At 37.9% G+C, this 12860-nt stretch overlaps 1 protein-coding gene and 1 pseudogene across 5 annotated transcripts in view; one reads left to right on the top strand and one right to left on the bottom strand.

The window, feature by feature from the left end:
* Positions 1 to 12860, top strand: part of GRIK2 (glutamate ionotropic receptor kainate type subunit 2) — a 1064497-nt gene that overhangs the window by 126164 nt on the left and 925473 nt on the right. The window lies entirely within an intron of this gene.
* On the bottom strand, positions 11564 to 12860 carry LOC144317069 (large ribosomal subunit protein uL3 pseudogene; annotated as a pseudogene).

Genomic DNA, 12860 nt, shown 5'->3' with positions numbered 1-12860 from the left:
TTCTCCTTATCCCTATTTTCTCTTTCTTATTAGTGTTTTTTATTCTCTCCTTCTTAGCTTCCCACTTTTTTTCTACTGTGCCCTGAGATACTGAGTAGATGCCAAAGTTTCTATTGTGTATACTTGCTACTCTTCATTTAAAGAAAATAAAAATCCTTGTTCTTAAGTCTACTACATCTGACATTAAAACTGCCTTTCCAGTTTTTTTGCATTGTATCTATTTCTCTATTTACTTCAATTTATTCATCTTTATGCTTAAAGTGGGATTTCTTGTAGTCTGTGCTTCCCATTGACTGATAACATTTATTTTAAGTATGTTGTCCCATTTTCTAGTTGTTTATATTAGGAAGGTGAATTTAGACTGTGTTATTACATTATAACCAGAGTAGATACCTTTTCATGTCTTTTTTAAAGTTAATTCTTTATCCTTACATTTTATGAGGTTTTTTTTGTAAATTACATACAATTCCTCATATAAATATATATGAGGAATTATATATATATGCATATATATATATATATTTTATATATATTCCACAGAGTAATTGCATGAAATTCATAGAATGGCCATTTGAACTATTGTCTCTTCTATTTATTGCCAAGCTGGAACTTGCAGCATAGTATCATAGAGTTGTCAACATCCCATCCACTGTATGTAGGGCAGAGCAACTTCACTCAGATGTATGTCCCAGATCCCAAGTCTGTTATCTAAAAAGAAAACTGAACCTGACAGTGGGTGGGACTAGAGCAACAAAATAACCAGAAGTCTTGCAATTGTTGCTGGGTCACTGGATCTGAACTTGAAATTGTATCTCCATCAAGTGTAACATCTTCACAATATATAGTACCTGCTTCTTTCAAGTTAGATATAGTACTGGGCATTGGCCTGTGTTTGCTCATGAAGTGTATGAAGCTGAAACCTATTAGTATATTTAGTTTTAAGGACAGCATTAGATAGTTCTGAGGAAGCCAGAGCAAATGACTAAGCTGTAAATTATTTGTTTATAAAAAATAAATTGTTTAGTTGTTGAAAACTTATTGAATTAAATTTTCTGATTTTTCTCCTTTTCTTTTTTATAATTTTGTTAAATTTACTCCCTTTACATCTAAAAGTTCTAGCCTGTTGAGAGGATACAGAATGCATGTGTAAATGGCTTATTTGTCAGAAACCTGCTGCCTTTTTAAAAAAATGTCAATTTGCTCTGTATACAATGATTTGAAATTTATTTGTAGGTTCCTGAGCCTCGTCTATTACTCATGTCCTAGTGCTGAGTCTCTGCTGTCTACGGTGACTTGATGGATTCCTTCCTGACAGAATGAATTATGCCATGTGGCTCATTTTCTCTTACTGTTTTGAGCTGATACTGGAGGGGGGGAAACGTTAATATTTTCAAAGCTTGCACCATGGGAAGATTGGGTTTTGAATACAAGATTAAATTCTACCAAACTTTTCCACAGTGGGTGAGGTACTTACAATGTTATGCAGCCTAGAAAAAAATTATCTAGAAATGAAATATTAGAATTTGTAATTTTGATCATTTCTGGCATAATTGAAATATGTTTTCAAATTTCTTTGCTATCAATATATATTTAAGATTTATTTTTTGTTTTGCTTTTCAAATTGAAAATTGAAAAGTGGGGACACCTGGGGGGCTCAGTGGTTGAGCACCTGCCTTTGGTTCAGGTTGTGATCCTGGGGTCCTGGGATAGAGTCCCACATCAGGCTCCCTGTGGTGAGCCTTCTTCTCTCTTTGCCTATGTCTCTGCCTCTCTCTCTGTGTCTCCCATTATAAATAAATAAAATATTTAAAAAAAGAAAATTGAAAAGTGATGTTCAAAGAGACATTGAATAGTTGACATGTAAGCCAGTTAAAATATTTTATTTTAACACGATGTAGTGATTTCAATTTGGTGTTATGAATTCCCTGATTCAGGGTTTGTATTTATTAAGGAGGCAGAAATTTTACTTTTGCATTATTTGAAACATAATTTTTTAAGGAGATAAACAACATAAATATGGAGAGCTTTATTTACAAATGATTTTTCAACAAATTTGAAGATTTGTTTTGTAATTATTAATTTGCACTCAAAATGTATTTATTTATCAAAACATTAAATCCAGCTCAAATAATGTACACTTAAAATAGTACAGTTAACTTTTAACAAATTTAGAAATTCTTTTAGCAATATTATACATTTAGTTGATGTACTTCTAATTTTAGTAATGTAGTATTTCCTTATCATCCACAATTTTGAATGAAGTATCTTTTCCTCCATAATCCTCTTTGTGTTTTTTTGTGACTTTCAAAGTTTGATAAGAACTGTAAGATAATTTTGAACTTTTTTTGTTGTCGGAGGAGGCCAAAAGTGAAAGGAGATAAGCATTTGTTAGTTGTTCTTTCCGAGCATTCTGGAAATTCTCCATGTGATATTGAGGGTGGGGATGGGAATATTCTTCAAACTAGAATTGTGGAAATTCTAGTTTCCTAGATGTCTGCTCAGCATTGGTCAGAGAAATGTGCACAATATCAAGTTGAGTAAGTTTAGCAATAAAATATCTATTGATAAAAAAGAGGAAATACATAAATAAGGCAATGTATATAGTTCTTCAGTTAAATCTATATTATTCATCAGTATTACATGTGTCAATTATGATGTAGGAGATTCTGGATGGTTAACTTCTTCATATATAATTAAAGAGTCTTCTAAAAACTGTTTAGGTTGGGACATAGGGCTGATATAAACTTATTAAGATGACAGGGGTATTATCTGCTTTAGAGGACTAACAAAACAAACAGATCAAGTATCTGAAGGTGTGATGTCCAAGATCCAAGAATTTTCTTCAAAATCAAATCGTAAAAACAAAACATATACAAGAAAGAAAATGTAATCCAAGTGCACTGAATGGATCAACTATTACAAAAGTGTAAACTGGATAGTAGTTTCACAAAAATGTCATAAGCATACTGGGGAAAGATGGGGAAGAAATATTTGTGTATGAGTGTGTGCATTTGTATTTTGTGTGGAAAAGTTATCCTAATTTTTCATCATAGGAAATCGATATTGTCAAAAATTGAAAAATTAATAAAAACTAGCCTAAGGTTGCCACTTAGAAATATATATATTATATAATATATATACTTATAAATATACATTCACACACACACACACACACACACACACACACACACACACAAACACACACACACACATTGCTGTGGCTATAGTCATTGGTTTAAACCTGACTTGCTTGGGTTAGACTTTTGGCTCCATGCCTTACTGGCTGTATGACCTTGGGCAAGAGTTACTTAAACTTTTTCTGTCTCAATTTCCTATATAGAAAGTTGGATACCTGCCTTGTAGCTTTCTTGTATAAGAAGACTGTGAGTTAGTGTTAGAAGGTTCCTGGCATGTGGTATACTTCATAAAAGTATTCGTTCACTAAAATAAACTACATGTTCTTAAATTATTATTATATAACTATTATTATTTAAAATTATCATTAAATTATTTAGTTAAGAGAATTGACAGGTTTCTCCTTTTTGTTGGAAATCTTAAGTGGGGAATGTGTTGGATTGGGATACTGCTAACGTTTATTATTAGGCTTGTAGTACCAGTAAAGTTTTAAAGTTGTCTGAATTTGGTACTTGCATGAAAGTAAAAAAAAGAACAATTAACAATTACAAATTGAAAATTATACCGTAACTAAGGGAAACATTTACATTATAATTTATTAGGAGTCATCATAAACTTGTGAGGAGGGCTATTTTTATTTATTTATTTATTTGATCAAGCCATCATGCTCTTATCTCTGGCTCAGTAAATGTTGATTGAATGTTTAATAAATAGTCCAGTTTGCTGGCTCAACTTCCTTGTGGTACCCTTTTCCACTGTGTGCAGCCATTTTGAAAGTATAGACAATAACCAATTCAAAATAGGTTATATGACTATTTTTTTATAAATTTATTTTTTATTGGTGTTCAATTTGCCAGCATATAGAATAACACCCAGTGCTCATCCCATCAAGTGCCCATCTCAGTGCCCATCACCCAGTCACCCCCACCCCCTCATCCCCTGCCTACCTCCCCTTCCACCACCCCTAGTTCGTTTCCCAGAGTTAGGAGTCTTTCATGTTCTCTTTCCCTCTCTGATATTTCCCACTAATTTTCTCTCCTTTCCCCTTTAATTCCTTTCACTATTTTTTATATTCCCCAAATGAATGAGACCATATAATGTTTGTCCTTTTCCGAATGACTTATTTCACTCAGCTAATACCCTCAAGTTCCATCCATGTCGAAGCAAATGATGAGTATTTGTCATTTCTAATGGCTGAGTAATATTCTATTGTATACATAAACCACATCTTCTTTATCCATTCATCTTTCGATGGACACCGAGGCTCCTTCCACAGTTTGGCTATTGTGGACATTGCTACTATAAACATCGGGGTGCAGGTGTCCCCGCATTTCACTGCATCTGTATCTTTGGGGTAAATCCCCAGAAGTGCTGGGTCATAGGGCAGATCTATTTTTAACTCTTTGAGGAACCTCCACACAGTTTTCCAGAGTGGCTGCGCCAGTTCACATTCCCACCAACAGTGCAGGAGGGTTCCCCTTTCCCCACATCCTCTCCAACATTTGTGGTTTCCTGCTTTGTTAATTTTCCCCATTCTCACTGGTGTGAGGTGGTATCTCATTGTGGTTTTGATTTGTATTTCCCTGATGGCAAGTGAAGCAGAGCATTTTCTCATGTGCTTGTTGGCCAAGTCTATGTCTTCCTCTGTGAGATTACTGTTCATGTCTTTTGCCCATTTCATGATTGGATTGTTTGTTTCTTTGCTGTTGAGTTTAATAAGTTCTTTGTAGATCTTGGATACTAGCTCTTTATCTGATATGTCATTTGAAAATATCTTCTCCCATTCTGTAGGTTGTCTTTTAGTTTTGTTGACTGTATCCTTTGCTGTGCAAAAGCTTCTTATCTTGATGAAGTCCCAATAGTTAATTTTTGCTTTTGTTTCTTTTGCCTTCATGGATGAATCTTGCAAGAAGTTACTGTGGCCAAGTTCAAAAAGGGTGTTGCCTGTGTTCTCCTCTAGGATTTTGATGGAATCTTGTCTCACATTAAGATCTTTCATCCATTTTCACTTTATCTTTGTGTATGGTGCAAGAGAGTGGTCTTGTTTCATTCTTCTGCATGTGGATGTCCAGTTTTCCCAGCACCATTTATTGAAGAACTGTCTTTTTTCTGTGGATAGTCTTTCTGCTTTGTCGAATATTAGTTGACCATAGAGTTGAGGGTCCACTTCTGGATTCTCTATTCTGTTCCATTGATCTATGTGTCTGTTTTTGTGCCAGTACCACACTGTCTTGATGACCACACCTTTGTAGTACAACCTGAAATCTGGCATTGTGATGCCCCCAGATATGTTTTTCTTTTTTAATATTCCCCTGGCTATTCGGGGTCTTTTCTGATTCCACACAAATCTTAAGATGATTTGCTCCAACTCTCTGAAGAAAGTCCATGGTGTTTTGATAGGGATTGCATTAAATGTGTAAATTGCCCTGTGTAACATTAACATTTTCACAATATTAATTCTTCCAATCCATGAGCATGGAATATTTTTCCATCTCTTCGTGTCTTCCTCAATTTCTTTCAGAAGTGTTCTATAGTTTTTAGGGTATAGATCCTTTACCTCTTTGGTTAGGTTTATTCCTAGGTATCTTATACTTTTGGGTGCAATTGTAAGTGGGATTGACTCCTTAATTTCTATTTATTCAGTCTTAGTGTATAGAGATGCCACTGACTTCTGGGCATTGATTTTGTATCTTGCCACACTGCCAAATTGCTGTATGAGTTCTAGCAATCTTGGGGTGGACTCTTTTGGGTTTTCTATGTACAGTATCATGTCATCAGTGAAGAGGGTGAGTTTGACTTCTTCTTTGCCAATTTGAATGCCTTTTATTTCTTTCTGTTGTCTGATTGCTGAGGCTAGGACTTCTAGTACTGTGTTGAATAGCAGTGGTGAGAGTGGACATCCCTGTCTTGTTCTTGATCTTAGGGGAAATGTTCCCAGTGCTTCCCCATTGAGAATGATATTTGCTGTGGGCTTTTTGTAGATGGCTTTTAAGATGTTGAGGAATGCTCCCTCTATCCCTACACTCTGAAGAGTTTTGATCAGGAATGGATGCTGTATTTTGTCAAATGCTTTCTCGGCATCTATTGAGAAGATCATATGGTTCTTGTTTTTTCTCTTGCTGATATGATGAATCACATTGTTTGTTTTACGAGTGTTGAACCAGCCTTGCATCCCGGGGATAAATCCTACTTGGTCATGGTGAATAAACTTTTTAATGTATTGTTGTATCCTATTGGCTAGTATCTTGTTGAGAATTTTTGCATCCATGTTCATCAGGGATATTGGTCTGTAATTCTCCTTTTTGGTGGGGTCTTTGTCTGGTTTTGGAATTAAGGTTTTGCTGGCCACATAGAACGAGTTTGGAAGTACTCCATCTCTTTCTATCTTTCCAAATAGCTTTAGTAGAATAGGTATGGTTTCTTCTTTAAACGTTTGATAGAATTCCCCAGGGAAGCCATGTTTCCCCAGACTTTTGTGTCTTGGAAGATTTTTGATGACTACTTCAATTTCCTCCCTGGTTATTGGCCTGTTCAGGTTTTCTATTTCTTCCTGTTCCAGTTTTGGTAGTTTGTGGCTTTCCAGAAATGCATCAATTTCTTCTAGATTGCCTAATTTATTGGCATATAGCTGTTCATAATATGTTTTTAAAATCATTTGTATTTCCTTGGTGTTGGTAGTGATCTCTCCTTTCTCATTCATGATTTATTAATTTGAATCTTTTCTCTCTTCTTTTTAATAAGGCTGGCTAATGGTTTATCTATCTTATTAATTCTTTCAAAGAACCAACTCCTGGTTTTGTTGATCTGTTCCACAGTTCTTCTGGTCTCTATTTAATTGAGTTCTGCTCGAATCTTTATTAACTCTCTTCTGCTGGGTTAGGATCCATTTGCTGTTTTTTCTCTAGTTCCTTTAGGTATAAGGTTAGCTTTTGTATTAGTTCTTTCCAGTTTTTGAATGGATGCTTGTTTTGCGATGTATTTCCCCCTCAGGACTGCTTTTGCTGTATCCCAAAGATTTTGAATGGTTGTATCTTCATTCTCATTAGTTTCCATGAATCTTTTTAACTCTTCCTTAATTTCCTGGTTGACCCTTTCATCTTTTAGCAGGATGGTCCTTAACCTCCACATTTTGAAATCCTTCCAAACTTCTTGTGATTTAGTTCTAATTTCAAGGCATTATGATCTGAGAATATGCAGGGGATGATCCCAATCTTTTGGTATCAGTTCAGACCTGATTTGTGACCTAGTATGTGGTCTATTCTGGAGAAAGTTCCATGTGGACTTGAGAAGAATGTGTATTCAGTTGTGTTTGGATGTAAAGTTCTGTAGCTATCTGTGAAATCCACCTGGTCCAGTGTATCATTTAAAGCTGTTGTTTCTTTGGAGATGTTGTGCTTAGAAGACCTATTGAGAGTAGAAAAGCACTAGATTGAAGTCAAAGTATAAGTGTATTATTATCTAAATATGTCTAACTTTGGTTATTAATTGATTGATATATTTGGCAGCTCCCACATTCGGGGCATATATATAGATGATTGTTAATCCCTCTTCTTGGATAGATCCTTTAAGTATGATATAGTGTCCCTCTTCATCTCTCACTATGTCTTTGGGATAAATTTTAGTTTATCGGATATAAGGATGGCTACCCCTGCTTTCTTTTGAGGACCATTTGAATGGTAAATGGTTCTCCAACCTTTTATTTTCAGGCTGTAGGTGTCCTTTTGTCTAAAATGAGTCTCTTGTAGACAGCAAATAGATGGGTCCTGCTTTTTTATCCAGTCTGAAACCCTGCGCCTTTTGATGGGGTCATTAAGCCCATTCACGTTCAGAGTTACTATTGAAAGATATGAATTTAGTGTATATGACTATTTTGAATCTACATGCAGGGATGTACTGAGCAAGTCCTCATACTCAACACACATGTCTGAGAGAATTTTGAAATGGGTGCTACTTCAAAAGGGAAGACTGAGTTGGGAAAAACTTGGAGGATGATGCGGTAAGGACAGCCCTGAGCATAGATGGCAAGCTAAAGAGGAAGCACGGGGATCCCTGGGTGGCGCAGCGGTTTGGCGCCTGCCTTTGGCCCAGGGCGCGATCCTGGAGACCCGGGATCGAATCCCACGTCGGGCTCCCGGTGCATGGAGCCTGCTTCTCCCTCTGCCTGTGTCTCTGCGCCTCTCTCTCTCTCTCTCTGTGACTATCATAAATAAATAAAAATTAAAAAAAAATAAATAAATAAAGAGGAAGCACACACTGAGAACCAGGTGGATAAAACATATTTAGATGATTGTGTGAAGGAACTCCCAGAGGGAGTTGGCACTTAACAAAAACCTGATGGCCTCTTTGTTAATGATTAGGGGCAGCTTGAGCACAGGAAACTTTTTGGTGGCCTATTTTCAGAAATGTAGGAGTTCAACTGGAGGAATGTTTGCCTGATGGCATGAGGAAGCCCCATACATTCAACTTCACAACTTTGTTTTACTTTGATTTGGGTGGCAGCATGCACAGATGCCACCAGATAGGATATGAGACATTGATCAATTAAATAGAAGTAGTCAGAATGTAGGCATCACAGTATAGAAGGTTTTGCAGTCTACTTTAAGAAATTCAAAGGTAAAGAACTAGGGAATACTATTAGGCTAACTATATGAATATGCTTATATTTAGTAAAATTTGAAGAATTGTTTAGGGAATAGTATTCAATTCTTTCTTAACTATAAAACAATGATTTCATTTTGTTTACCTAGTATACCTTGACAGATGAGTGAAGTGATTTGTTCTTTGGCTTCTTGAACTCTACAAACTCAAATATCACAGCTAGTACCTATGGATATTGCTGGTTATAGAAAGTATTGAGAATGGTTGTAGATGAGATCCTGATGCACAACACAAAAAACTACCCAAATACATTTTGTCCACTGTCACTATAAACCCAGGTAGTAAGAATGCTTCATAAAGAACAAAATACAAACCACCACCAACAACAAAAGCTTGATTGTTTGGAGTGGAAAATATGTTTGCTTATTCTGAAGTTCTGATGCTTTTGTGAAAAAAAGCCTTTAGCAGTTCATTAATTTAGACTTTTCTTCATATTTGCATATATCATATTTGCTCATTATTATCACTCGTGAAAACAGGATTTCTGCAGAAGGTAGTGTATAGGTAAACAATGAAATCGTAACTGATTTGAATGTAAAATATGTCTTATGATTTTCCCATGCTGGTAGATGTGGATCAACTTGGAGATTTTTAGCCCACAAAAAACCTCTTTTGTATGTCTCCCTAGTCTATTAATCTTCCACATTATTCAGTATTTTTTAAATCAACTGAATCGTTTTTATGCCTGCTTTAAGATGACTTTTTGAAAACCATATTAATAATTGAACTATGATAGACATTTGATTAAAAAACAAAGCAAAGAAAAAATCTCCCAGCACTGGGATAAGCTGTCATTTTCTGTAAAATGGACTTGGGCATAACACAGTTAAGTCACTTTTTCTCCTGAAATCTTAGGTGATTTAAAATAATTATAGCAACATTTATGGGAAACTGTTGGCATTTTAAGCTTATGAAATTGCTTTCCAAATGTGCACAGAATGTTACGCCTATGTTCCTAAGGCTACAAGCAGTGAACCAAAACTAATAACTGTAAGCTAGCCAGTGCCACACCTGACAAATTGTGATTTGCTGCAAAACTTAGTGTTTGGGGCAAACTTGCTGCAACTAGAACATGCATACATACACACATAAACTAAATTCTCAAATTAGGTATCTTCTTTCAATTGTTTTGGAATCAATCATTTGCCATCTCTTTAGCAAAGTATGTTCTTTAGAAAAATACAAGTGTGGATGATTTAAGTTTTATTATGTCTTTAAAAATAATTTCAATTACTATCTCTGATAGAGTATAGATTCTTTAAGGATTCTATAGTTTTTCTACTAGTCATATTCTTTTTTTCTTTGGCACCATTTGACTTTTCAGCAGATGGCTATAAGGGCAGATGGCCAGTTAACTAAATACGGAACTATGGACCAGTTGGGCACTTAAAATATTTGATCTCCTTTCCTGCATATGTGAAAACTGTTAGATTCATTAGGTCTAGTAAAGGTTTGAGGATGTTAAAAGGTAAGTATTAGACTAATCACATGAAGCCAGGGAGATATATAAATGGCAGCTGTGTACCTGTGGAGATTCATTGTGGATGAGCCTGGCAGAGCCTTCTCAACCACATGAATATATCTGATATACATAGAGAGGTAAAATTACATAGAAAGCTACAAGATCAATACTAGTTATTTCGTGAATTCTTGTACTGATTATTATGAACATTATAAGCAAGTTATAAAGTAGTCACTGTGCTGTATAAATGGGAGAGTAAGACTTCCTGTGAAGTCTTTAAGAATCATTCCAACACATTCATGGGAATTACTCTTGGAGAAGCATATAAAGTTAGAAGATTCATCATACTCACAGGTCTTAGAAGAAGGAAGCATGTGCACCACACAGGAAGCCACATGGGGAGAGGTCAAAGGAGGGGGCTCAACCAGGAAGGTGGGGCGTTGTTAGAAAGTGAGCACATAGAGAAAGTACCTTTATTTTGGTGCAGGTGGTTGGGGAAGGGTCAGAGGAGTACATAGGTAAAAGGCATGAGGGGGTTTAATTGTTGTGTTTGAATGTTACTAGGTATAGTCAGGAGAGGGCAAAAAGGGGAACTTGTAGCAGGGGCCAGCCTATCACAATGGTGCACCTGGTCACCTGGCAGGGCACTCACAGCCTATTTGTGGGGATATTGAAGAAGCAGGAAAACGTGAAGTTAAAAATTTACAGCACAGGGACACCTGGGTGGCTCAGTGGTTGAGTTTCTGCCTTAAGTTCAGGGCGTGTTTCTGCGGTCCCAGGATCGAGTCCCATATTGGGTTCCCTGTAAGGAGTCTGCTTCTCCCTCTGCCTATGTCTCTGCCTCTTTCTCCCTGTGTCTTTCATTAATAATAGGTAAAATCTTTTATTTTATTTAAAGATTTTATTTATTTATTCATGAGAGCCAGAGAGAGAGAGAGAGAGAGAGAGAGAGAGGGAGGCAGGGACACAGGCAGAGGGAGAAACAGGCTCCGTGCAGAAGGCCTGACATGGGACTTGATCCCAGGTCTCCAGGATCACTCCCTGGGCTGAAGGCAGGCGCTAAACCGCTGAGCCACCTATGCTGCCCAGGTAAAATCTTTTAAAAAATTTACAACACAGTTTCATATTATCATTTATAGTGATTTATAAAATTTATCGAAGTTCCTAAATGTGTAAGTACTTATGTATACACTATGGATTTTCTTTTCAAAATAAACTAATTTTGAAGAAAAGGAATGCATTTATACCCAGGAATACCAAGGTTTCATACATATAAATTTTGCAGATAATTAAAATGCCAAAAGCTGCTTTTATTTTTTTTTTTTCACTGGAAAATAATTTTTATTGAGATCCCACCAGCTGCACAATCTGGTCCTGACATTAAGCTCCTTCTTCCTTTGCAATTCGATCTTTCTTAAGTGGTCCCATGAATGCTTTCTTCTCCTCCACAGTCTGGAATCGGCCATGGCCAAACTTGGAGGTGGTGTCAATGAATTTCAGGTCAATCTTCTCTAGGGCACGCCGTTTGGTCTGCACCAGCAAGGACTTGCGCAGAGTCAGCACTCGCTTCTTGGTGCCCACCACACAGCCTTTCAGCATCACAAAGTCATTGGTCACTTCACCGTAGTGGACAAAGCCACCCAGGGGGTTGATGCTCTTGTCAGACAGATCATAATCAGTGGAAGCGTTGTTCTTGATCAGCTTGCCATCCTTGATGAGATAGCCCTGGCCAATCTTGTATATCTTCTTGTTGATCTCAGTGCGGTGATGGTAGCCTTTCTGCCCAGCCCGAGCCACAGAGAAGGCCACTTGGGCAGGATGCCAGGCTCCAATACAGGCAACCTTGCGCAGGCCCCGGTGGGTTTTGCGGGGTAGCTTCTTGGTGTGCCAGCGGCTGGTGACCCCTTTGTAGCCTTTGCCCTTGGTGACACCGATGACATCAATCATCTCATCTTGCCCAAACACCTGGTTCACAGGCACCTGCTGCTCCAGCCTCTCACGGGCCCAGTCGAGCTTCTCGGCCACTGTGCCTCCGTTCACCTGGATCTCCATGAGGTGGGCCTTCTTCTGGCGCAGAGGAAGCAGGCGCATCTGGGTGTGGGCGATGACACGGATCACCTGGCAATACTTCTTCATGCTGTTGAAGTCCTTCTCTAGCTGCTTCTTGCCATCGTCATCCTGCCACTTCTTGCAATATTTGGTGAAGGCCTTCTTCTTAGACTTATGCCAGTTCTTATAGAAGCGCCTTTTGCATTCGTCACTGATGTGCTCAGCAAAGATGGTCTTAAAGGTACGGAGGCCTCGAGGGGTTTCCACATAGCCCACGATGCCCACAACCACCATGGGTGGGGTCTCCACAATGGTCACAGCCTCCACCACTTCCTTCTTGTTCACCTTGGATCCTGGCCGGTCCACCTCCCGCACGATGTGAGTCATGCCGGCCTTGTAGCCCAGGAAGGCTGTGAGGTGGACAGGCTTGGAAGAGTCATCCTTGGGGAAGCTCTTCACCTTCCCACGGTGGCGGCTGCTGCGTTTCCGAGGCAAGAAGCCCAGGGACCCGTGCCTGGGAGCGGAGAACTTCCTGTGGGACATCGTGCCGCCAAGT

Source organism: Canis aureus, chromosome 7, assembly GCF_053574225.1.
Source record: "Canis aureus isolate CA01 chromosome 7, VMU_Caureus_v.1.0, whole genome shotgun sequence".
Lineage (NCBI taxonomy): Eukaryota > Metazoa > Chordata > Mammalia > Carnivora > Canidae > Canis > Canis aureus.
Note: the sequence above shows the minus strand (reverse complement) of the source record. Positions and strands in the feature narration are given on the sequence as shown.